The sequence below is a fragment of the Glycine soja genome, chromosome 15 (assembly GCF_004193775.1).
Source record: "Glycine soja cultivar W05 chromosome 15, ASM419377v2, whole genome shotgun sequence".
In the NCBI taxonomy this organism is placed as follows: Eukaryota; Viridiplantae; Streptophyta; class Magnoliopsida; order Fabales; family Fabaceae; genus Glycine; species Glycine soja.
The window spans coordinates 43,427,868-43,455,573 of NC_041016.1; the positions used below are offsets into that span (position 1 = coordinate 43,427,868).

Genomic DNA, 27,706 nt, shown 5'->3' on the forward strand with positions numbered 1-27,706 from the left:
TCATGCTTAATCTACCATCATCACATATATAACATAATATGTTAAAATCATACACAAAGCATAAGTCTCATAATCCACATAACAAAGAAAATCATAACAATCACCACCTCATCAATATCATATCAAGATTCAATCATTAAATACCATCATCATTATGAGTGAATCAATCATCATCACCATGATTTATCTATCAAACATCATCATCATGTAGTATGCATATGAAATAACTAACATCCAACTCTCTTATGGCTCCAATTTTATCTTCCCACAACAATTTCATGATGTCCGCATGTTACGCACAAGGTGTGATTTTATATAAAGAAGAAAGTAAAACAAGATGACACTTCAGGAGCACTACTTGATAGGAAAATATAAGGTTAGAATATATTTTTTGTCCTAAAATATTACAATAGTTTGGATTTAGTCCTTACAAAATTTTGTTCGTCCCTCTAAAACTTTAATGTACTACTTTTTGGCTTGGAATTAGGTTTGAATAAATCTAAACCTATGTGAAAATTTTTTAATTTAAATTTTAAAATGCAATTTATGGGGGTTAAAAATTGTCAAATTCCAAAAAAAAGTACAAGAATCAACACACAATAAAAACTCCCACAAATGCAGGGGGAAAAAAATACAAGAATTAAAGAAAAAATTGGGACATATTAGATCTTAAGTTTGAACAATCACCGATGGCCATTCCCTTAATTTCAACCGTCTCTTTTCCTTTCCAAAACCACCACTATTTAACTCTTCAAACACTCATCTCTCATCCAACTCATTTACATCACCGAGAGAAATGACTTCCACCCCCCCCCCCCCCATATTCTATTATACACACTCTTCCATAACCCAATCTATGATCTCAAATAGAATGCAAATTCCTTTGTTACCCAACCACCTCACTCATGCTTCTTCTCAAGTTTCCATCAAAGACAAACCCCCGATGGAGAATATTTAGTATATGTATTCACCCATAAGATGTTGAAATATAAACTTGATTTTGAGCCTTATTAGTCTAAAAGCCCAAATTCTACAAGAATGTTTTAGAGAAATCTGTTTTAAAAGATAATTCTAAAGTATCATATAGAATGATCTATAATTTGTGAGTAAGATTGTATCTACGAAGAAAGTTATAGAGAATCATTTGCAGTCATTAGATTAAGTGTGTGTTGACAAAATCCTAACCATTGGTTTAGGAGGAGCCTCTAATATAAATAGGGGTGATGTCTTAGAGTTTGTATCAAATCAAATCAAGCCAAAAATCAAGAATCATTTATACAAATAGTCTCTTCTTCCAAAATTTCTAATCTCTCCCATTCTCAAATATTTCCTACACTACTAAAATTTCATTTCAACAAATAGGCATCAAAGCTAGAAGGTCCTTTATAAGGAGATGGCGAGTAGCGGCATGGTTCCATTCCAAGTTCCAATGCTCAACAAGAGCAACTATGACAATAGGAGCATGAAGATGAAGGCTCTCCTTGGCACACAAGATGTTTGGAAGATAATAGAGAAAGGCCACATCGAGCCAAGGAATAAAGGTAGTCTCTCTCAAACTTAAAGGGATGGTTTGAGAGACTCAAGAAAGAGAGACAAGAAGGCTTTCTATCTAATCTATCAAGGATAAGATGATAATGCTTTTGAGAAGGTTTCAAAAGAATAATTGGCAAATGAAGCATATATGGGAGAAGCTTCAAACCACATACAAGGGAGCAAATCCAGTCAAGAAGGTATGTCTTCAAACATTAAGAGCCAAGTTTGAAACGTTGCATATAAAATAAAATGAAGTTATCTCTGACTATTTCTCTATAATTTTAACAATCACCAATCAACTTAAGAGAAATGGTGAAAATATTGACGATCTAAAAATTATGGAGAAAATTCTTAGATCGTTAAATCCAAAGTTCGAACATATTGTCGCCATCATCGACAAAACAAAAGATTTGTAGGCTATAACCATTGAGCAAATTTTGGGCTCATTACAAGCTTATAAAAAAAAAGGAATGAATCATGGAACAACTACTCGAGACACAAGTTTATTCAACCAACGAAGAAAGTAGTCAAAATAATAGAAGCCAACAAGGATGAGGTTGTAGTGAAGATCGAGGAAGAGGGCGAGGTCATGGACAAGGACAAGGCCATGGGCAAGGCTCAACAAATTTCAAAGAGGAGAAATCTCAACAAGAGATCATGGCCAAGGCAACTCAAGATCAAGGTATGACAAGTCAAATGTGAAATTTTATAATTATGGTAAGTTTGGTCCTTATGCTTCTAAATCTAGAGCTCCTGGCAACAATAGAGTTGAAGAAAAGGAAAACTATGTTGAAGAACAAAGTAAAGAAGGTGACCCTTTATTGATGACTTGCACGACTCATGTGTGGAAAAAAGATTGTGTTGGTGGAGCTTGGTGAATTGAAGAACAAAAATGTGGCCTTTGGAGATGAATCCAAGCCAGAAGTGAAAGGAAGGTAATATTCTTATCTGTTTGAAGAATGGTGAGAACCAATTCATCTCAAATGTTTATTATGTGCCAAATATGAAAAGTAATATCTAAAGCTTGGGGCAATTCTTAGAGAAAGGTTATGATATTCGCTTAAAAGAAAATAACCTTTCTATAAGAGACAATGCAAGTAACTTGATTGCTAAGGTGCCAATGTCAAGAAATATAATGTTTTTGTTCAACATTCAAAATGATGTCGCAAAATATCTCGAGATGTGCTAGAAGGATGCATCTTGGCTTTGGCATATTCAATTTGGGCATCTCAATTTTGGAGGATTAGAGTTGCTCTCCTAGAAAGAAATAGTGAGAGGATTGTCTTGTAATAGTCACCCTGATCAAGTGTGCGAAGGATATCTACTTGGTAAGTAATTCAAGAAAAACATTTCAAATAAGTCTAACTCAAGAGCTAAAAAATTGTTGGAACTTATACATATAGATGTGTGCAGTCCTATCAAGCCAAGCTCACTTGGTAGGAGTAATTATTTCCTTTTCTTCATTAATGATTTTTCAAGAAAATTATAGTGCTTTTCCTAAAGCATAAATAAGAGGTGTTTGATAATTTCAAGAAGTTCAAAGCCCTTGTTGAGAAGGAAAGTGGCCTTGAGATCAAGGCCATGAGATCCGATGATGGTGGAGAATTTACATTGAATGAATTTCAAAAGTATTCTGAAGATCATGAAATTCAATGACCCTTAACAGAACCGAGATCTCCCAAGCAAAATGGAGTTGTAGAAAGGAAGAATAGAACAATATTAGACATGGTGAGGAGCATGCTCGAGAGTAAAAAACTTCCAAAGGAATTTTGGGTAGAAGGAGGGGCTTGTGCAGTTTATCTTTCCAACCAATCTCCAACAAGAAGTGTATGGGGAAAAACACCATAGGAAGCATGAAGTGGAAAGAAGCCCGGCATTTCACATCCAAGAGTCTTTGGAAGCATTTCTCATGTGCACGTACTAGATGAGAAAAGAAGCAAGTTGGATGACAAAAGTAAGAAGTACATCTTCATCAGTTATGACTCAAATTCCAAAGGCTACAGGATCTGCAATCCTAATTCGGGGAATACAATCATCACTCAAGATGTCAATTTCAATGAAGAAGGAGAATGGGATTAGGGACCACATGACTACCAAAGGTGCAGGGTAGTCAACTCTATAATTGAATTGCCACTTTCATCTCTGCTGCTTTCTTCTGCTGTCGTTCACGCCACTTTCTGAGCTCACCCTCCACCGCCCTCTTTGCTGCCTCAGCCATTTCAGCCCTTTTCAATGCTGCCTGTGGTTCACTCTTCATATCCTCAATTTCCTTTTGAGTTTCCTCTAACCTTTTTAGAACTTCATTTTCGCTAGCCTTTGCAACTTCAACCTGTGCTGTGGCAGCAGCCACTTTGATATCTGCTAATTTATCAGACTCCTCAACCTTATGAACTAAGGATTGAAATTCCTCCCTTGAGATTGTAATTCTTGCACTAGGTTCAGAAGGAGATGAATGAGAAGGACTAGTTCTCATAGATAAAACCTTAATCTGATCAATAACACTTGCCTCTGCTGCATTAGCTGCTTCCACTTCTTCCACCGCTAGTCCGCTACTCTAAACTTTGTTTCTGCATCTTCTAACACAAGTTTAGTGACTGCAGCTTCCATCTCCAATTCTGCAGTGTCATTCTTCATATCTTGTATTTCCCTCCTTGCATTTTCAGTTTCAGAAAACAACTGTTTCAATGTCAAGATCATTTCCTCTGATGATGCACCTCTAGCTTTAGGTTCTCCTGCCAAGTAGACTTCAAGTTCAAACTCGCTTTTCCAGACCTCTACCTGCAGATTCTCAACAATGGATTCAGTTTTGGATTCTTTCTCCTTCAATCAAGAGTGTTCTCTTTTTACATTCTCCAGCTCCATCCCAAGAGCTTCCACCATGCTTCTAAGGGTGTCTTCTTGTCCTGTTACTTTCTGCAGTGATTCCTTACCATCACCAAGATCTTGAGTGACACTTCTGAAAGAGTCCAAGTCTGATGTCTTTTTGTTTTTAATTTGCTTTTGCAAAACCCCAATTTCAATCATTGTCTCAGTGAGCTGCGCTTCAATATTTTTTATAAGCTCTGGATTAAATTCCTTCTTTAAATCAAGCAACTTCTTTTTTGATTCTTTAAGGATGGCTTCATATGATTGTCTAAGAAGTTTTTGTTCGGCTAATGTCTCTTCTTGCAGTTGATGTGCTTGGACAGATTCAGCATTCATTTTGGAAACTGATTCCTGCACAACCAAAATTTCTTTAGATAGCTCACATGCTCTTTCCGTGTTTGCCTTCATTGCATGTTCAGCTTCTGCTTCTTGCTTGGTCGCTGAAACTCTTGCTTCCAAGGATAAATCATAGCCCTGATGAATTTTACTCAGTTCTTGCTTTGCAACATCAAGTTCTGTAATTACAGATGCAACATTGACAACGGCAGTTTGTAACTCTTCTTTCCAACCACGATTGGAGTACAAGAACACCACATTTTTCTTCTTTAAGCTGTTTTGCTTGACTTTTTGAAGCTTCTGTTGCCTGAATTGCTGATTCTCTTGATTCACTGACAACTTTATGCTTTTGTGAGAGATCCTGAACCACTCTTTTAGCGTTTTCAAGCTCCACCAGGACTTGAGCTTTGGTAGTTTCTGCATTCTTTAGTTGTTCCTAAATATTTTTTCAGATCTTTCTAGGCTAAGTTAAGTTGACTCTCCTTTGCCCAAACACTCTATAAAATAAGAAACCATAGAAACAATTTTGACTTATGTGGTAAATGAGAGCATGTCATTCATGAATATGATACATGTTAACAAGGACATGTCATTGGCTACTGAATCAAACCATGATAGTAGATTGTGTTCAACAAATTGTCAAATTTTGAAGTCCTAATTATAATATAAAAGATTTTCAACTAATAAGAATAGAAGTTTCCAATTTTTCTTCACATTTCACCCTGCTGAAACATTTTCCATCAGAACACGTCGTGGAAACATCAATTTAGATTCATAGTAACCTCTACACCAATTCTAGGAATAGAATGCTACAAGGAAGAAACTGCAATAAAAGAAATAGAATGCTACAAGGAAGAAACTGAAAGAAAAACAATATGATCATCACAACACACTGTAAACATCAAACTCAAAATAATCCAAACATTTCAGAGATGTCTTTTGAAATCCACACAGAAAACAACCACCAAGTAGCCAATTCAGACATTTTAAGCAAACCCCATCAACAAAACCGCATCAAAGTTTCCATCTTTAGCTGAATCCGCAAGAAAAAATGACCAACAAAAATAAAAAAGAGAAGAAAAAAAAACCTTTCAAGTACTACTCGTTGAAAATTTTCAATAGGGCATGGAAAGTGTTGCATTGAATTGCAGAGTGAAATCGCGGTGAAGAATCTCCACAAAGGTGTGAGGAGGGAAAGAAAGACAAAGAAACAAAGAGAGATAAGTTTGGCTGAAGTGAAAACTGCGAAAAGGTGAATAAAACCATGATTTTCAAGCCAAGTTGGTGTTCACCCACCAACCACACCAAAGGGTATGAAAGAAACAACATGAGAGATCTTAATACCCCACCAGCTTCAAAAGCAACCAGCATGAAGTAAGGGAAAAACGAAGTGGATCGTAATAGAGTACCCTCAAAATTAAAGACTAGTGTTTCATTATTTCCCTGTTTTGCTTTTTCTGGACTAAAGAAATGGTTGTCATTTTGCTGTAGTTGGGGTTCATTGTGGGAACAAAAGAAATGGATTTCATTTACCTTTGCAGTTTGTTGCAGGCTTGTTTAGGCTACAATGAATTACTGATGTATTTGTATACCCTCATAGCCATAGCATGTATTTCCCTTTCCTATCCCTTCAGTTCGCCAATTATAAAATATGTTGGCACCAAAATTATCTCATTAGGAATAAAAATTCCACATATTCAATACTTTAATTTGTTTAAAAAAAACCCCAAATTGAGGCATTGTTACATTTGACTTTCAATTTTGAGCAACTTGCCATGTTTCTGTAGCATATATTTGTTGTGGCTCACAAGACTAAATTACTTTTGCTGCCTGCTGATGTTTCTGTAGGTGAACATTAAAGATACTTTGGAGAATTTCATTTGTTCGTTAAACAAAGATAATAACCTCCATCTCATTCAAGCTACCATTGCCGCAGTCATCTATATTCTTAAAACCATCTATCTAGGTATGTAACTTAATCTGACTTTTATTTCGATTGTAACTTTGTTGTTCATATATAACTATTATTGTTCATCACAAATATGTGCATTTTGAGTGAACCCTAGTTTCCCGTTTGAGATTCCATACCATGATTAATACGGATTGTTTGGATTAGTTGTGGTATGGAATCTTGAATTGTCCGTTTGGACAGTTTGGGAACTCTCCTTTTTTACTTCATTCATATGTTGTGTTATATTTGATAAAATTTCAGTTGATTGCGTATTGTTTTATTCTTCAGGTGCATACTTGATTATGGTCAATTTATTTGACCGCTTTCATTTTGTGTACTTGGAGACAAATGCGAAATGCTGTCGAAATTTCATCAAATTTGACATAACATACTTAACTTGTACATATGAATGAAGCAAAAAAGGTTGTTCCTAAATGGGATAGGACCTCAACTTCATTTGGAAAAAGTGAGAATATCATGCATACGACATAATAGAGGTGCTTTCATAGAACAGAAAACATGAATAGAAGTTGGATTCAAGCACCGCACATAACTGACGAGTATGAAAAGGGGGTAGATGATTTCTTGGAGTTTGCGCAACAGCATGCACCAGTGTTGGGTGGCAAGTATTTCTGCCCATGTGTCAACTGTGTCAATGGAAGGCGTCAATCACTAGATGGCATTAGATCACATCTAATTTGTGACGGCTTCAGTCGAAGTTATACTAATTGGATATGGCATGGTGAATTGCCAGACATCTCAACACCCGCCGAAACTGAAGTGGTACATATTGAAACCGGCGATCAAATGGAAGACATGATACGTGATCTTGGCAAAGAGGTTTTTTTGCAAGCTCATGCACCCTATTATGATGAATTACAAACAGATTCGAAGCTGCCGTTGTACTTGGGGTGCAAAACCTTCACTCGGTTATCTGTAGTGCTAGCTTTGGTCAACTTGAAGGCTAGATTTGGGTGGAGTGACAAAAGTCTGACTGAGTTGCTTATGTTGTTGAAGAATATGCTTCCTAATGATAACAAGTTACCTAAGAGTCACTATGAGGCTAAGAAGATATTATGTTTTGTGAGAATGGAGTACCAAAAAATTCATGCATGCCGTAATGATTGTGTGCTGTACAAAAAAGACTTTGATGACTTGCGGAATTTCTCGACATGTGGGGTATCATGATACAAACTGAACAATGGGGAATAAATTGATGATGTTGGCACAAGCAACCCTCGTCTAGCAAAGGTTTGTTGGTACCTTCCAATTATATCAAGGTTTAAGCGATTGTTTGCTAGTGCACACGATGCTTCAAACCTTACATGACATGCAGTTGGCAGAATAAATGATGGGTTACTCCAACATCGCGCTGATTCTCCATAGTGGAAGACAATTGATCACTTGTATCCTGAATTTGGAGCGGAACCAAGAAACCTATGACTTGGTCTTGCCTCAGATGGCATGAATCCATTTGGTAACTTGACCACTAATCACAGTTCGTGGCTTGTGTTGCTAATGATTTACAACCTTCCGCCTTGGTTATGCATGAAGCGCAAATACATTATGTTGTCTATGATGATATTGGGTCCAAGACAACCAGGTAACGATATTGATGTCTACCTAACTCCATTGATTGAAGACTTGTGCAAGTTGTGGGTAGACGGGGTTGATGTCTATGATGCCAATGAGGGTGAGACCTTTAGATTGCGTGCGATGATATTTTGCACCGTTAATGATTTTCCAGCTTATGGGAATTTGAGCGGATATAGTGTGAAAGGACACCACACATGTTCAATTTGTGAGAAAAACACGAGTTTCATCCAACTTAAACATGGCAAGAAGACAGTATATACAAGGCACCAAAGATTTTTGAAACATTATCACCCCTATCGGCGATTGAAGAAAGCATTTAATGGAACCCATAAGACTGAAGGTGCCCCAGAATCATTAGCTGGACATCAAGTGTATCAACGGGTGAAAGACATCGTAATTGTTTTTGGTAAAACACAAAGGAAGGATCATGCAGACAAGAACATTTAGAAGAAAAGGTCAGTATTCTATGATCTTCTTTATTGGACCAAACTACATGTTCGACATTGTCTCGACGTAATGCATGTGGAGAAGAATGTGTGTGACAGTTTAATAGGCACCCTTCTTAACATGAAAGTCAAGACAAAGGATGGTCTTAAATCTCGTCTGGATTTGGTGGAGATGGTATACGACAGCAGTTGCATCCGCAGCCACAAGGTCGACGAACGTATTTGCCCCCAGCATGTTACACAATGTCAACCAAGGAGAAAAAACATTTTTGTCAATGTTTGAAAAATGTAAAGGTACCACAAGGATACTCTTCCAGTATCAAGAGCCTTGTGTCAGTTAATGATTTGAAGTTGGTTGGCTTGAAATCTCATGATTGTCACGTGTTAATGCAACAACTGCTACCAGTCGCCATTCGTGGTATCTTGCTTGAGAAAGTTAGCATTGCCATAACCCAATTGTGTTTTTTCTTTAATGCTATCTGTAGCAAGGTTATTGACCCAAAACAACTGGATGATTTGGAGAATCAGGCCGCCATTATCCTGTGTGAATTAGAGATGTATTTTCCTCCATCCTTTTTTGACATTCTGATTCACCTAATTGTTCATCTTGTATGTGAGATTCGGTTGTGTGGGCCTGTATTTTTACGTTGGATGTATCCTGTTGAACGTTACATGAAGGTGCTAAAAGGATATCGACCAGAGGTTAGCATTGTAGAAAGATATGTTGCGGAGGAGGCAATTGAGTTTTGTTCAAAATATATACAAACTGCGACACCAGTAGGAGTTCCTCAAAGTCGTTATGACAAAACCATTCAAGGTCGGGGCACACAAGGATTCAATGTTGTAACCATGGATCAACAACAGCTATCACAAGCTCATCTATATGTATTACACAGCACAACAGAGGTCATCCCATACATAGATGCTCACAAACAACATGTTTGTTGTATCCACCCAAAAATGAACATGATGAGGTTGTTGCACAAGCATAATAGAAGTTTCCTGCAGTGGTTTCGACAAACAATCTTTGCCAATAGCAATGCTTCCAAGACATTAAGATTGCTAGCAGTCAGCCCAAATTTCAATGTGCTAACTTGGAAGGGATATGATATCAATCATTATTCTTTCTACACAAAATTGCAGGATGATAAAAGTACTATTCAGAACAGTGGGGTGACTGTTGATGGTCAATCGACTCACTTTTCTAGTGCTTCAGATAAAAATCCCATTGAAGCATGCATACCTTACTACGGAGTAATTCAAGAAATCTTGGAGCTTGACTACGGTGAATTTAGAGTACCTCTCTTCAAATGTCAGTGGGTAAATGGAAAGACCAGTGTGCGTCAAGACAAAATGGGATTTACTTTAGTAGACCTGTAAAAGGTAGGTTATAAGGCCGACCCGTTCATCATGGTAGTGCAAGCGCGACAGGTGTTTTATGTAGAAGATCCATGTGACTATAGATGGCAAGTTGTTTTGCAAGGGAGAACATTTTCTAGCAGTCAACATATTGATGGGTCAACATTTGATGTGACTGACATGCCACCTTTCTCCAAAGACATGCCTTCGATTGATGACAAACAACAACAGGACGATGTATATGAAAATCGTACTGATCATGATGAGGGTTTATGGGAGAACATTCCTACATAACTGCGTAAGCACAAATTACCATATACTTATTCATTGTCGCATAATTGTAATTAATAAATTTATAATTAATTTTTCAACTTATTGCATATTACATAACTAATTTTGTCCTAGCGTAATTTGTTTTTTATTTGCAACATAATGGCAACACCTTCATCGTCCCCGCCACATTTAGATAATCCCACAGAGGTAATTTCTAAGAGGACTAGACTCCAGGCTCAGATGGCTAACTACTAGGAGCTTAGATCATCCACGACCAGTTGTGAACGTCAATCCTGCCGCTGGAAGAGGATCAAGCCCCCATAAAGAGAAATTTCACAGTTATCTGGGGGTTGTCACACGTGAGAAAGTTCCAATTGTCCACTCCAACTGGACTGTTGTCCCAGACAACCTTAAGAAGCTAATATGGGAAGATATTTTGGTAAGCAGTTATAATTATACGTATCTTTATGATTGTGTTTATAAGTGACTTAAATATGAATCATTGACTTAGTCTGACATAACAACTTTCATGTTCAGCGCAAGTTTGACATTCCTGAAGGTGAAAATGCAAAAAGGAAGGTGACGTCAACAGTTGCAACTAGATGGAGGCAATTTAAGTCTTCCTTGACTTCTAAATTTGTGTATGCTGGCAATGAGGGTGAACAAATAAATGATCTTACACTGAAGGATGGTCTTGATGCAACTACTTGGGCGGAATTTGCAAAAAGCCACCAAACACCTAATTGGCAGGTTTGTATAATGTGTTTATTTGAAAAACAATTTTGGCTGTATAGTTGGTTTGATGTCATTTTCATAATTATTGTTGCTTGTGTTTGTAAGGGAATACACAAGAAGGCGCATGAGATTCAAAAATTCAATGACTATCCCCACTTATTGTCTCATGGGGGGTATGATCTACTAGAGAAAAAGCTTATGGACGAGAAAAGGAAGCACCGAGAACATCTAGCTGAATTAACTGAAAATCCATCACTAAGGATGGACCCCCCCTCCCCCATGTCTAGACAGATGAAGTGGAAGATGACCCACACAAAGCATTATGGCCAAATGACATCTGCAGCGGCACAGGAGATATTAGACAAAATTGTGAGTTCATTTTATGTTTGCTTACAATCATTGGCAACTAATTGTGTCATTACAATAGCCAGTGATTTGTACATTAATAAATTATCTTTGCATGCAGGATTCTTTAGAGCAACAGGTGACGTAGGGAAGCTTTGTTCCACAAGGTCGTGAAGACATACTAAACACAGCTATTGGCAAACCTGAGCATCCAGGACGTGTTCGAGTCGCAGGTGTAACATCCCAATTTTCGTAAACTAATTTAAAAATGATTTTTATTTGTAAATAAATAGAGTTTTAGAAAAAAAAATGATGAGGTTTTATAATTAAATAAATAAGGGAAATTAACTTTAGTAATTAAAATAATGGTTTGAGAGAAAATAAAAAGAGTATTTTATTATTCATTGATGGAGAATAAAATAGAGTTTTTTTTATAAAATAATAAAAATAAATAAATAGAGTAAATAGTAGGTCGTGAATACCCCTAGTTATAAATAGAAAAATACTAAGTCAGTTTTCACACTAACTCCTTAGCCGCCTCCCTCGCCTCTCAATTTCGTTTTCCCTTCTCAACCTCTCTTTTCCCGTAAACCACCAAACATGTCTTAGAAAAATGATGATCTCAGACTCATTCACCGTTGGATCATCGTGAAATTTAAGCACCAGGTTCACAACCCAATTTCCAGAATTCTCACCGTTGGGAATTTCAAAATAATGTCTAAGATTAGAGGAAAACCCTTCTCATTGTAGCCTTTTATTTTCCCACAAAAACCCAAAACTGTCTCGATAAAAATACGATCCCGGATTCGTTAACTGTTGGATTGTAGTCAAATTTGGATATGTTGTTCAAAATTCAATTGCGCACAATTTTACCATTGGGATTTGCGAGCTAATATTCGTGGAGGGAGAAAAAGAAATCGCATGAAGATAGTACAAATGGAGGCTTCAATCCCTTCTCATTCTCTCTAACGTTTGGGAACCCTATCAGAGCAACCAGAGGAATCTCAGGAACTTGTTAGAGATGTCTCTATCACTTTCAGAAGACACGTGAGTCCGCTTAGAGGTAAGGGATGAGTTATTCACAATTGGGGTTAGTGAGAAGATGTGTAGGGATCCTTAGATGATTAAATTGGGATTTTATTTTGGGATGTTTATTAAATTGCAAATTTTCCTTTATGATTATAAATAAAATATTGATGTTTTGATGAGAATTGCTTGATAAATTGTTCTCTTGATATTTGTATATTTTGACCTATGATTTTGATATAATTGTGTAATATTATTTGAGGGGTTTTAGTCTCCAGGTTGTGATAGTCTTTTGTATAAATTGTTATATTGAGGATATGAAATTATGATTTAAATTGTGAGTATGTGGTGAATTGAACATGTGATGAATGACGGAATACATGTATATTGAGATGTGTATTGTGTTGTGAGCTATGAATTGTACAATCACACAACTGTAAGACCCTTTAAGGGCGACGAGTTTTGCGCGATGAGTATTGTGATGAGATCCATTGTGGGAACCCGACGAGTTTAATCACAAGCGCGACGAGTTAAAATGATTTTGAAAATAATTGAGTAGTTGTGTGTATTGCATAGTTCATAGGTAAAGTGAATATGATTCATGAGGTGTGACAACATGCTATTTTTGAGATTATACCATTGTAATTGAGATCGAGTGAATGTGATAAACTGAGTATGCACGTGATTGAGATGTTGTGTGCATTGAGTTGTAAATCGTGGAATGTACAATCACACGACTATAAGACCCTTTAAAGGCGACGAGTTAATGCTAAGACCCTTTAAGGGCGACGAGTTAATGCAAAGACCCTTAAAGGGCGGCGAGTTAAAAATATTTGAGAACAATTGAGTAGTCATGTGTTCTGTACATTTCATAGATAGAGTCTATGTGCTAAAATGTTTTTTTTGGGTTGGACCTGAATCAGGAGGGAGAGGCCCTGACGGACTCTTCGGAGTGTAGGCCTTGGGGGTCACCCGGTTTAAGTGCTCCTTTAAGCCTATGTTGATCCCATATGGTTGGAGCATTCTCGCAAAACATTGTGACCCTGACTGGTCTCCCTATGATATTACCTAGTGAGAGTGACTTGACTTGTTAGAGTGTGGTTTGTCTTGTCATGTACTCCTAGGCGCCCGACGAGATTTTTCACTGACATGGTACCACATTGCATATAAGATTGAGTCTTAGTGTATCTGTTGTATAATGCTTGTGTATTGTTCTATATTGATTGATTTGATGATATTGTATTTTGACTATTGAGTATGCGAATGTTGTAAAAATGAATGAGACGTGTGGTGAAATAACGGGAGTTATGCTCAAGTAAATTATATTTTGTTATATAATATTTATATCTATATGTTGTTTTATTTTTCTCTATTAGTTAGGAATGTGATAACTCACTCTCTGTGTGTTGTTTGTGTTTGGATCCTGTGATGATCTTGAACCTTGTGTTCGGGGGAGCAGATGGCTAGGTGAAGTGCTTTAAGGAACTTTGTGTTGTAGGACGTTAGGACACAATGCTCTGTTAGGATGTGACAGTGGGGCATAAGTTTTATATTAATTGCATGATGTTAGTCTATTTTATTTTATCTCACTGATTTAACAAAATATTTTTGTAAATTTTGACGGCCTTATTTTGAGCCAAATAGGTTTTAATAAGTTTTAATTGATAATAGTGAAGTGAAGTGAATGTGAACCTTTTACCCGTGTGAATTTGGTTACCGATATTTTTATATATTTTATTTATTTATATATATGTCGGGGTAGAGGGTGTCACAGCAGGGACAGGTGTTACCGTCACCCAATACTTTGGACAAGTGTCCCATGGCTCGAGCACTTCATCGGCGTCAATCACCCAAGCATAATTGGCTGAAATCATCAGTGGGATCAAGGATGAGGTACGAAGACAGGTTGAAGAAGAAAACAAGCAGCTGAAGGAGGCGTGGAAGAGGGAATTTGAAGCCAAACAGATACGCAATTTGGAGATAATGAAGCAATAGCTATAAGCGTCAATCAAGTTTGAGTTATCTCATATTGCATCACATCAGTTAGCCCCAGTAGAGCCGACAGAAATACAGGTTTTGGCAGCACGCATGAGCACTAAGGGTAGCTGCGTTGAACCGGAGACAAAAGGCATATCTAAAGACCCTTCTGATGTTGGTGTGGACCTAATGGGCTTGTACGTACTAGAGGATCAAATTACTATGCTCCTGGCATTGGGAAAAGTGTATGACAACTCATCCTGCATACACAATGTGGCTTATGCAGATGATGTCTTGAGGGTGAGTGTTGTCACAGTTTACAAAGGTGATGCTTTGGTCCCTTATCCAACGTCAGAGGTTCGGTTAGTCAGCCAGGCTTTAGGCACATTCGTCGCATGACCTGCACATCTTGTGAAAGTGATATCTTATCAGGTTACTGCTTTTCGCCGTTAAACCATTTGTCATTTTGTCATAATGAATTACATGTACACTAACGTATTTGTTGTTAACCTTGTAGGATTCCCATAAGCATTTGTCAAAGTCGGAGGGACTGGGTAAAATGGGCACTGGAGAGGGTGCAATTGATCCCCTGACATAATTGGTGAAGAACTTATTTGATGTTTACCAAAATCCAATCGAGTTAAAATGGGATGGGGCCAAGTTTGGGATACCAAATTCCAAAAACGGCTTCTTCATGACACATGCAGATGTTTCTGAAATCATTTTAGGGGACAAATGTTTAAACATATATGTACTACAACTGTGGATGATGTAAGTAAATTGCATATATATCCTTACCTAAGTCATAAGTAAATGTACTTAGAACAATTGCTTAACTATATTCTTTATGTTGTTTCAAAAAGGTTTATGAATGATTGGAGTACAAGCATAGGCTTTGCCCCTATTTAGGGTTTCCTTGAGCTGCAGTCTATACACAACGCTAAGGACAGGCGTGAAGAATGTGAACAATACATAGAAACGTGGGTCAAGGAATCACATCAAGAAGTGTACATAGGACCTTACTTGAATCAGTAAGTAAATTCATGTCGTGGTTGTCAATAAATTTGCATTATGTTTCTTCGTTAATGTGATTTGGTTCACATCAGGGAACATTGGCAACTTCTTGTGTTGTGCCCATGAGATAATATTGTAGTTTGGTTTTGTTCATTATGGAAAAGGCGTGATGTTCACATCAAGGCTGCAATTAACAGGTGATTTGCAAGCTTCACTAAAATTTTGGTTTACCATTTGTTTTGTGGGAACAAAGTCTTGTATATGTTATTAACGTTTTTGTTATTTTCAAAATTAGTGCAATGAAGAAAATATCCACTACTCTGGAAGGCAAGGCAGATGGCTCTGTGCCTCTATGGATTGAACCAAAGGTATGTTATTCCGTTAATGAATACCTCGTTGAAAATTGTGGTACCATGTGTAACAAAGTGTTAGGCACCTTAATTGCTAATTTTCATATTTTCATGTAGAGTCATGTTCAACTAGGAGGATATGAGTGTGGATACTATGTGGTGCATTGGATGTGGTGCATAGTCAGCGGCAATTTGAAGAATGACTTCCATCATGTAAGCATACAATGATAATAATCGTACCTCAATGGGTGATGGACAAAACTAATTTAATATATAACATTTTGTAGTGGTTTGCTAACCAAACATCATTAGACAAGGAGACCATAACGACACTACGGAAGAAATGGGCAGCCTATTTTCTACAACTTCAAAAAATGGATTTTAGACAAATTTAGCTGACATAGGAACATTATTGTTTGGAAGATAATTTTTTCATTGTTTATGTTTCGTGCATTTCTATGGTGATCGATGACATTTAATTCAGCTTTATTATATAACTCTTAATATTTTCTTTACCTTAGTCATTGCATGTGCTATGTATTTGGGTTGCGATTTGTACTTATCCCTCTAGGATAAGTTTTTTTGTAGTGGCCCACTGTTTCAGTGCAGCTGAGTGGTATCCGCATTATGGTACTCCCTTTCACGGATTGTGTAATTAACAAGAAACGAAAATAAGGTACATATACTGGGCTGCCACCAAACACATTTAGTTGGATGTATCTTTTTTTCAGGTCAGCTCCATCTACGGGGCCTTGGTTCTTTGGTGTTCTTCGGTGTGTTGGGGCAAATAAGCAAGTTTGGGGTATACAGTATTTCAGTTAAACATCACAAAGAATATATTAGCATTGGCTTTGATGTTATGTTGTCAGGTTTACACACTAATTGCAGCCTACTTAGAATCCGTTAGGAAGCATACTGCAGCCAAATGATGTTTAGTTTTCAGGTATGGTGGAGTGCTGAGTTTCTATTTCTGAAACTCTTATTATCCATTGCCTTGCATAATTTACATATTGTTGCCCTTAACATTCCATTATTTAGTAGTTAGTTTTACTACAATGGTTGCCTCATGCTTCTGTATTAACTTGCTGTCAGCTGTTATTGAAATTGCTGAGTCTGAATCTTTTGAACTTGAGTCTGGTTCTTATGCATCTGTTGAAGTTAGTAAAATTCTGCTTCCATATTATTTTTCTAGTTGCGGGTATGTTGTTTAGTGTGAGACTTGTTTCTATATTTGCCACGAGGAATTGGGTATAAGAGTGACCCTCCTACACTAACTATTCTTAATATGTTGTTAATACTTGTTTCTTCATTGCATGTATACTAATAATTGTACTTCTATTTTCTCATTAATTTTTGAATTGTGGTTGTGTTTGTTCTTTTAATGATTTGATTAATGTGCTCATTGTACCAGAAGTATTGGGAACCAAGGAAAATTGATATGGCTGACGAACCACTATATCCAATAGCAGTGCTTATACATGACTTCAAAAATGATGACATCCAGTTGCGGTTAAACTCAATTGCCAGGCTATGAACCATTCAGCTGAAGGTACCAGTTTTTGTCATCACTCTCAGCTGATCGGTGCTTATAGATCCAGCGTCAGCAGGTTAGATTCTTCTTATTTCTTGCAATTTTCGTTCGTTACATATGATTATCTCTTGCTTTAGTTTTCGTGAGTGTGCTCTTTTATTTTCCTTTGATTGATCTGCATTATTCTGCTGTTGTATGATTTAGACTCTAATAATGTGTGCTTAAGAATGGAGCTAACTCAATTGGATCATGACGCCTTGATCGCAAATTTTAGGATTACATGAAATCTGAGTCATAGTTGTTTAGAATCATCAAGTGCTGGCTTGTTCTGATTTAAGTTCTTTGTTTATTAGATCTTGTAAAACTGATATGATCTTTTCATATATTTCAATCGTATCTTACAAAGGGAAATAGGTTATATTTATATACACAGAAAACCCTATTTCTAATTATAACTAAATCAGGATAATTATAACAAAATCAGGGTAATTAACAATTAATAACTATATTCCTATTATAGTTTCTACAATTTTGTTGACAGCTAACGCCAACACTCCCTCTCAAGTTGGTGCATAGATATCTCGAATGCCCAACTTGCCAAGTGCGTTGTAAAAGTCTCTACTACATACAGCTTTTGTGAGTATATCTGCTAATTGATCTTCAGATTTAACAAACGGAAATTGAATTATCTTGGTCGCCAAATTTTGCTTAATAAAGTGTCGATCTACTTCCACGTGTTTTGTTCGATCATGTTGAACCGGATTATGAGCAATTTCAATTGCAGACTTGTTGTCACAAAAAATATTCATTGCACTATTCGGAGCAAAGCCAATTTCAATTAACAGTCTTCGAAGCCAGAGAAGCTCACATAGACCTTTTGCCATCCCTCGAAACTCTGCTTCAGCACTTGATAATGCTACAACCTTTTGTTTCTTACTTTTCCATGTAACCAAATTTCCTCCAACAAAGGTGAAATAGCCTGAGGTGGATTTTCTGTTGGTGATATCTCCTGCCCAGTCAGCGTCTGTATAGCCTTCAACTTGTACATGATTATTCTTTGTGAACATCAAGCCTTTTCCAGGCGAGGACTTCAAGTACCGCATGATTCGAATTACCGCGTCCATGTGATCTTTACTCGGGTTGTGCATAAATCGGCTTACTACACTTACCGCATACGCTATATCAGGTCGTGTATGAGATAAGTAAATAAGTTTGCCAACCAATCTCTGGTACCTTCCTTTGTTTGTTGGCACTTGGTCTGGATATTCTCCAAGTTGGTGGTTCTGGACAATTGGAGTATCTACAGGTTTACAGTCTAGTAGCCCAACCTCAGATAAGAGATCTAAGATATATTTTCGTTGAGATAAAAAGATGCCTTTCTTCGACCTAGCAACTTCAATACCTAGAAAATATTTGAGTCCACCTAGATTTTTCATCTCAAATTCAGTTGCCATTTGTTTTTGAAGTTTTGCTATTTCCTCAGAGTCATCTCCTGTAATAATCATATCATCTACATACACAATCAAAGTTGTGACCTTACCTTGACGGTGTTTCAAAAACAACGTATGATCTGCGTTGCTTTGTTGGAAGCCATATTTTTTCATTGCCAGGTTCAATCTCCCAAACCACGCTCTAGGAGATTGCTTCAAGCCATACAAACTGCGTTGCAATTTACACACCACCTTAGTCTCATAATTTGGCATGTATCCCAGAGGGATATCCATATATATTTCTTCTTTCAAGTGCCCATGGAGAAAGGAATTTTTCACGTCTAACTGATGCAATGGCCAATCAAGATTTACTGCAAGAGATAAAAGAACTCTAACAGTGCTCAACTTGGCAACAGGAGAAAAGGTTTCTTGATAGTCTACGCCATATGTTTGTGTAAAGCCTTTAGCTACTAGTCTTGCTTTGTACCTTTCAATAGACCCATCAGCTTTGTACTTGATGGAGAAAACCCACTTACACCCTACTGGTTTCTTTCCTTTTGGTAAAGGGACAAGAGTCCATGTCGCATTCTTGTTTAATGCCTCCATTTCTTCATTCATAGCTTGAACCCATCTAGGGTCTTCAATGGCCTCTTCAACATTGCTAGGTACACTGTGTGAAGATAGCTCATTTGCAAATTTCTTAAGGGGTTCAGATAAGTCCTTCATGGAGACATAATTAGCAATTGGATACCTCGATCTATGATCCTCTTCTTCATGAGAGTAACGTTTCGGTGGTTTTCCCCGATTATGCCTGTGAGGTAATTCATAGCTAACAGAGATATCACCATTAGTATTATTATCAGGAGATATATGAGAGCTTACCTCAATGATATTCTCAGGAGATGGATCGTTGAGTACTGGAGAGGGGGGGGATTCCGATACTTCAACTTCAGGACTCATATGGTCTGTTTGAGTTTGACAAGAATCACCAGAAGCTTCAGTTGATGGTATATCAATATCTTTGAACCAGTCAAATGTCGACCAATTCGACTCTTCTTCTGGTGTCTCCCCCTAAAGAGAAGAATTGGGTGATGCCGAGGAGTAGAAATGGTCAAATTCCAAGAATGTAACATCCATAGTTACATACATGCGTCGAGTAGTAGGGTCATAGCAGCGATACCCTTTCTGGTGTGCACCATATCCCAAAAACAGGCAGCGAACGGCACACGGATCAAGCTTCGTACGCTGGTTTTTATGTAGGTGAACAAATGCAACACACCCAAAGACACGAGGTGGCAGCATTTGTATTGTAGGCAGCGGTACAAATGTGGACAAGGTCTGCAGCGGAGTTTTAAATTCAAGAACCTTCGATGGCATTCGATTGATGAGATATACTGCTGTAGTAACAGCATCAGTCCAATGGTGGTGAGGCACATGTGCTCCATGTAAAAGAGCACGAGCAGTTTCAAGGATATGGCGATTTTTCCGTTCTGCAATACCATTTTGTTGTGGAGTTTGTGGAAACGTGGTTTCGTGAATAAGTCCGTGTTTTTTGAAATACTCATGGAATTGGTGATTTACAAACTCCCCACCATTATCAGAGCGAAGGATCCTAATCTTCTTTGAATATTGAGTCTGAATCATTGTATGAAATTGTTGAAATATGTGTACCACTTCATTTTTTTGTTTCAACAAGTAAATCCAAGTCATTCGAGTGCAATCATCAACAAATATCACAAACCACCGATAACCAGAGATAGAAGATTTTGGGGATGGACCCCATACATCAGAATGGATTAAAGCAAAAGGAACATTACTTTTATTCATACTTAATGGAAAAGTGACAAGATGACTCTTGGCTAAAATACAAGCTTCACATTTGAAGTTCAACAAGGATGTATCTGAAAATAAGTTTGGGAACACATGTTTCAGGTAGCCAAACGAAGGATGGCCTAATCGACGATGCCAAAGTAAAACTTGCTCCATTTTGTTGTTTCTTGGATAATGCATGTGATGCGCTCGGCCTACACTGAAATCCTCCATATAGTAAAGTCCCCCTCTCTTAGTACCACGCCCAATGATCTCCTTCGTGAGAATATCCTGAAGAAAACAGAAAGATGGATAAATTAGCACAACACAGTTCAAGTCCTTTGTAACTTGACTCACAGACAACAACTTATGAGATAGAGAGGGAACAAGTAGTGTATTTGAAAGCAAAAGGGATGGTGATAACATCACAGTTCCAGCCCCTGTTACCGTCGATAAACCACCATTTGTGTTGGCAATACTTGAGCGCCGAGGGGTTGAACGTTCAGAAAAATCAGCAGCATCAAATGTCATATGATCGGTAGCTTCGGAATCAAGTATCCATGCATTAGAGTCATCATCATGATTAGAGCAAATTAGAACATTACCTTCAATGGTGTGGGAACTTGATTTCGGAATGAGGGAAAGATGTGGTTCAGCAGTAGCTACTACAGCTTTGCCCGGGTTGCTCTCAGTTGTATCGCGATGCTTTCGAGCCTGAAAATCTGTCCACCAGTCTGGATAGCCATGAAGCTTAAAACATGTCTCACTAGTATGTTTGTTACCTCCACAATGAGAGCACTTAGTGCCATTAGATGGTTCTTTATGTTTGGATTGAGAAAATATCTTACTGCTCTGTAATTTGAGACCCTTGGATGCGAGAACTGCTCCAGATAATTCATTGGAGTTGTCTGTCATCACTGCCCGACGAAGAGTTTCCCTCCTAACATGTGCATATGCTTGCTCCACTGTTGGAAACAGTTTCATTTGTAAAACATCGCTTCTGATATTATCTAAGCGGTCATCAAGTCCATCCAAAAACACATACACTCGTTCTTCTTGGACAAGTGTATTGTAGTGTTGGATATCAACTTGACATGTCATCAGATTTGGACGACGAAAATCTATCTCACGCCAAAGTCCTTGGAGATCGTTATAATATTTTTCAAGAGAATCACCGGCTTGTTTAAGACGTGTCACCCGTCGCCGAAGGTCATACACCTGGGAGGTATCACTGCCATCAAAATACGTGGTCGCAATTGCATCCCACACCAGCTTGGCAGTGGAGAATCGGATAAAGTTGCTGATTAGAGAAGAGTCCATTGAGTTGATTATCCACCCCTTAACAATCGAGTTGTCAGTCCGCCAACGTCGAGACGTAGGATCTGTTTGAGGGGGTTGCGGGAGATCTCCATTGATATATCCCAGTTTGTCTTTGCCCGAGATATACATCTCGACCACCTGGGACCAAAGGGGATAGTTGCTACCATCTAACTTGATGCTAATCGGTGCCACCGTATGGTCAGAGCCAATTTGTGACGGGGCTGAAGCACGGTTCAGAACTTCTGTCATTTTCATCGTCAACTCAGCAAGAATAGAAGACGAGGTAGCCTCATCGGAGTTTGAATCCGAGTCGACCATGGAAGAAGGATGGAAAGTTACCGTAGGTCTAGATTAAGACCTGGCTCTGATACCATGTAAAACTGATATGATCTTTTCATATATTTCAATCGTATCTTACAAAGGGAAATAGGTTATATTTATATACACAGAAAACCCTATTTCTAATTATAACTAAATCAGGATAATTATAACCAAATCAGGGTAATTAACAATTAATAACTATATTCCTATTATAGTTCCTACAATTTTGTTGACAGCTAACGCCAACAGATCTGACTGAGTTAATTTAAAATGGCACGACATAGTATACACAGGGTGAGTTCCTTTATATGTGATAAACAATGAGTTCCTTTATATTTAGAGGCAATCTTATTTTTCACTTATATATACATTTACTGTTAATGTGATAATTGATCACCTTGCCTTTGCAAAACCAGTTAAAGGAGGGAAGAAGAAATGAATGGAAGTAGAACAAATGGTCAGCTAATGAACTCTCCTTCCTTCTCTTAGATTGGCTTTAATATCATTTGGAACTAATAAAAAAAATTTAGCTTCATCTTTAGAGCAATGACAAATCTTTACAACGGTGGCTTCATCATGAACTACAAGTCATGGTAAAAGAGCATGAAGTTCATTTTGAGTATGAGAAACAGAGCCAAGTGTATGTAGCCAATGTTCAGTACTTATTTTTGCTACTGATTGATGTATATTGGGTAGTTTCTAATTTTATAATGCAATCTTCCGGCGAGCTGCCTTTGCAGAGGAATTGGCCATGCTGAAGCAAGTAAATGAGTTTGCTGCAAAGGCTCGTGGTCCTCCAAGAAAGAATGGAATTGCCAGGTTAATTTCATTTTTGTATAAATTTAATTTAATTTGGTAATGCCTACCTCTCATATTCTTGAAAATATTGGATCTTTGAAATAATAATGCGTGGAATATGTGAAGGATAACATCTGTTTTCCTGGTTACTTCTAAAATTTATCTTTCTAGGGCATCCTCCATGTCACCAAATGCAAGAATGGCCAGAATAGCTTAACTTGACAACATGCTGAGCATATCATGTAACTCACTTGTGGCAATGGCTTCTCAACTTTCTGAGGCAGAAGAAAGAGAACGAGCCTTCTATAATCGTGGACGCTGGAATCAGTTGTGCTCTATGGGAGAAGACAAGTGTTTGCTTCAATATATGTTTAATTCTGGTGCAGATGCTTGGTGCTTTGACCTAGACCTTTTGTCTCTTTTATTAGCATTTTTTTCAATGCTCTAGAAATAAGATAATTGAACACAAGGCACAGATGTATGATAACAAGTGGAATATATGACATCAGAAGTCATGTTAAATTACATGATATAAACTCGTATATTTTATTGAGTATTTCATAGTGTAGGTGCCAACTCTGGGAGAAGGACATGGAGATCAGGGAAATGAAAGATCAAATCAAAGAACTTGTTGGTCTCTTACAGCAAAGCGAGATGAAGAGAAAGGAAGTTGAGAAGGAGCTAAAAGTGAGAGAGCAAGCTGTTGGCGAAGCATTATATGCCAAGAAGCCTATGGTTTATGGAGATATGTCAGAACTTTATACTTTGGTGCTTAAATATTGATTGACTGCTGCTCCATGGATATGAACAGTATAAAATTGGATTTAGGAATTGATGGATTCTAGAATAGATTCAAGCAAAAAATCAACTATGGTTTATTGCCTCTTATATAACTAATTGTAGTGTTGTCTGCAAACTAAACCTACTATTAGGAAGACAAATGCCTGAACTTAATACTTTGGTGTTTAATTGTTGATATATTGAGTGCTGTTACTAGGCTGTATGAACAGTCTGCAAATTTTGAAACGTAATTACCTTTCAGTACATTTTTTTTTAATTCCCTCTAGCTAGGGCCTATGGGGTTTTATTCTTCTATACACATTACTTATTGGCCTATCAGTACATTTAGGACTGGACAAAAATTACAAAATAAAAATAAAATTAAATCTCTATTTAGTTGGACTGCAATGTTATATGCATCATGCCAAATATTGTTTTTTATTTATTTATGTGATTTAATTTCATGCTGGATAGGGTAAGTCTCGCGTGTGCGTTACATATATGGTTGCAAATCAATTGTATGAGCTTTGACCAAAAAAAATTAGCTCCTATACCAAAAAAACAAAAAAAAATATTTCTACGCCTGTTCTCGGGAGACCGATGTAGTATGCAGCGCATACTACGACGGTCGTCTACACGTGACCGACATTGAAATGAATGAATACTATGACAGTCTATGCACATGACTGATGTAGAAATGAATGCAATCTACGACGGTTTTCAAATACGACCGACGTAGAAACAAACGAAATCTAAGACGGTCTCCGCATGTGACTCGTCTTAGAATGGGTTGCATTCTAAGACGGTCACGTGTACACAACTGACGTAGAATGAATAAGTAGCTACGACGGTCATCTCGAGACACCAACATAGATTGGTAAGCATTCTAAGATGGTCTTTGCGACCGTCGTAGAATAGAGCACAGCTTTTTACGACGCGGTCTACGACGACGGTAGTTAACCGATGTCGTATGCCTCAATTAACCAACGTAGAACGCAAGTTTTCTAGTTGTGAAGAGACTATTTGCTACGGAGCAAAGAATCACATTGTAAAAAAAGCACAGTTGCATTTTCTCCTTTCTCTCTGTCTCCACTAACATTCTGCCAAAAAATAACCAACTAAGAGACAACTAATAACTTCAAGGAAGGAATCCCACAACAGATATTTTATCAAGGCATTGATCCCACAAGGGATTTATTCCTCAAGTCTACAAAAGGAGTCTCAAGATCCAACACTCAAAAAGAAGTGAAGTTATCATTCTCTATGTAACATCCCAATTTTCGTAAACTAGATTAAAAAGGATTGTTATTTATAAATAAATAGAGTTTTAAAAAAAATGATGAGATTTTGTAAATAAATAAATAAGGAGATATAATTATTAATTAAAATAATGATTTGAGAAAAAATAAAAAGGGTATTTTATTTATTTGTTTGATAGAGAATAAAACAAAGTTTGCTTTTATAAAATAATAAATAAATAAATAGAGTAAACCTAGTTATAAATAGCGTTAGGTCAGTTTTTAGACTGACGGTGCATCTTCTTTCCCTCATTTTCGTTTTTCTCATTCTTCTCTCAAAATCCTTTCTTTTTCCCGCAGCCCACAAAACCTGTCTTAGAAAAATGACGATCTCAGACTCGTTCACCGTTGGATCGTCGTGAAACTTTAGTACCACGTTCGCAACCCAATTCCGAGCATTCTCACTGTTGGGAATTTTAATATCATGTCTGAGCTAAGAGAAATACCCCTCGCATTGCAGCCTTTCCTTTCCCGTTGAAACCCAAAGCTGTTTCGGTAAAACTACGATCCCGATTTTGTTAACAGTTGGATTGGTAAAATTTGGATATGTTGTTTGAAATTCAAGTGCGCACACTTCCACCATTGGGATTTTCGAGATAATATTCGTGTAGGGAGAAAAAGGAATTGCATGAAGACAGTACAAGTGGAGGTTTCAATCTCTTCTTCGTCTCTCTGACGTTTGGGAACTCTATTGGAGCAGTCGGAGGAATAACTGAAGGAATCTCAGGGAACCGCTAGAGATGTTACTATCATTGGCTGAAGACAAGTGAGTCCGCTCAGAGGTAAAGGATGAGTTTATCGCAATTGGGGGTTAGAATGAACATGTGTAGGGATCCTTAGAGAACTAAATTTGGGTTTATTTCGGAATGCTTATTGAATTATAATTTTTCCTTTATGATTATAAATACAATATTATTGTGTTCTATGTACCAATTGATGTCCTGATGAGAATTGATTGATAAACTTGAGTGCTCTTAATGTCTTGTGTTTAACCCGTGATTTTGATTAATTGATTTTGATACAATTGTGAGAAACTATTTCAGAGGTTTTACATCCCATGTTGTGATAAAATCTTTTGTATAAATTGTTATGTTTAGGTTATGAAATGATGATTCAAACTGTGCATATGTGATAAATTGAACATGTGACGGATGATGAAATACATGTGTATTGAGATGAGATGTATGTATTGAGTTGTGAACTATGAACTGTGCAATCACACAATTGTAAGACCCTTTAAGGGCGACGAGTATTGTGATGAGATCCACTGTGGGAACCTGACGAGTTAAAATGATTTTGAAAATAATTGAGTAAATGTGTGTATTGCATAGTTCATAAGTAAAGTGTATATGATTCATGAGGTGTGATAACATGTTAAATTGAGATTATACCATGGTGATTGGGATTAAGTGTATGTGATAAATTGAGTATGTATATGATTAAGATATATATGTGCATTGAGGTGTTGTGTGCATTGAGTTGTGAACTATGAATTGTACAATCACACGACCATAAGTCCCTTTAAGGACGACGAGTTAATGCTAAGTCCCTTTTAGGGCGACGAGTTGATGTTAAGTCCCTTTTTGGGCGACGAGTTAATGTTAAGTCCCTTTAAGGGCGACGAGTTAATGATAAGACCCTTAAAGGGCGACGAGTTAAAATTATTTTGAGAACAATTGAGGAGTCGTGTGTTTTGTACAGTTCATAGATAGAGTCTGTGTGCTAAAATATTTTTTGGGTTGGACCTGAATCAGGAGGGAGAGGCCCTGACGGACTCTTCGGAGTGTAGGCCTTGGGGGTCACACGGTTTGAGTGCTCCTTTAAGCCTATGTTGATCCCATATGGTTGGAGTATTCTCGCAAAACACTATGACCCTGACTGGTCTCCCTATGATATTACCTAGTGAGAGTGACTTGACTTACTAGTGTGTGATTTGTCTTGTCATGTACTCCTAGGCGTCTGACGAGGTTTTTCACTGACATGGTACCACATTGCATATAGGCTTGAGTCTTATCATAACTGTTGCATACGCTTGCTAATTGTTTATTATGAAATTGATGTGTTATTATGTCTTGATCGGAGTGTGTGATTCCTGTGTATTGTGATTGATGATTAAAAGGTGTGATTCATGGATGAAAAGTGTGATTGATGAATGACAAAGTGATGAAATAATGTGAGATATGCTAAGCAAATTGTATTTGGCTACTATATGTTGTCTTGTTTCTCTCTAGTAGTTAGGAATGTGATAACTCACTCCCGGTTTGCTGTTTATGTTTGGATCTTGTGATGATCTTGAACTTTGTGTTCGGGGGAGCAGATGAATAGGTGGATGATTATGAAGAACCTCATGCTAGAGGACACGGGAACACCCCGCTCTGATAGGATGTGACATTAGGATATATGTTTTATATTAATTGTATGAAACTTAGATGGCCTTGTTTGAGCCGAGATGAATTTATTATTTATTTGGACAAGTTTGAATATGATGTAGAAGAAAGTGAATGTGAGCCTTTTACCCATTTGAAAGGCTTGTATTTAAAAATGTTTTAAAAATACTTTTAATTAATATTTGAATTTTTATTCCTTTATTAATGTATATGTGAGGGGTAGAGG

The 27,706-nt window shown here is 37.3% G+C and overlaps 1 pseudogene; it reads right to left on the minus strand.

Annotated features, from left to right (window-relative positions):
* Positions 1–3,172: 3,172 nt before the first annotated feature.
* Positions 3,173–6,338, minus strand: LOC114386183 (annotated as a pseudogene).
* Positions 6,339–27,706: the final 21,368 nt, after the last annotated feature.